Here is a 667-nt window from a genome sequence, read left to right on the forward strand (position 1 = left end):
CAAATAGTTCTTTATCCACTCATATTCGAATTCACACTGGGGAGAAACCTTACCGCTGTGAAATATGTGGGAAAGTATTTTCTAGAAGCACTATCTTGGTTCAACATAAAGTAATTCACACATTGGAAAGGCGATATCACTGTGAAATTTGTGGTAAAAATTTCTCTCGAAATAGTGATTTATATTATCACAAGCGGAAACATACAGTGGAAAAACCATTTAATTGTGAAATTTGTGGGAAACTGTTTGTTCAAAAAAAGGAGTTAACTTCCCACAAACGTACACACACTGGAGAAAGACCATACAAATGTGGAATCTGTGGTAAAACATTCTCTCAGAGCAGCCATCTATCTGGTCATAAACTAGTTCATACTGGTGAAAAGCCTTTTACTTGTCAAATATGTGGTAGATCATTCTCACGAAATAGTCATTTATCTATACATAAGCAATTACACACAGGAGAAAAACCTCATCACTGTGAAATTTGTGGTAAATCATTTTCTATAAAGAGTTATTTGTCTTTTCATAAACAGATTCATACTGGAGCAAAACCATTCCGCTGTGAGACCTGTGTTAAAATTTTCGCACAAAATAATCATTTGTTAAGACATAAATGGGTACACTCAGAAAAGAAACCTTATGGTTGTGATACTTGTGGTAAAGCATT

Source organism: Octopus bimaculoides, unplaced genomic scaffold, assembly GCF_001194135.2.
Source record: "Octopus bimaculoides isolate UCB-OBI-ISO-001 unplaced genomic scaffold, ASM119413v2 Scaffold_229443, whole genome shotgun sequence".
Classification (NCBI taxonomy): Eukaryota; Metazoa; Mollusca; class Cephalopoda; order Octopoda; family Octopodidae; genus Octopus; species Octopus bimaculoides.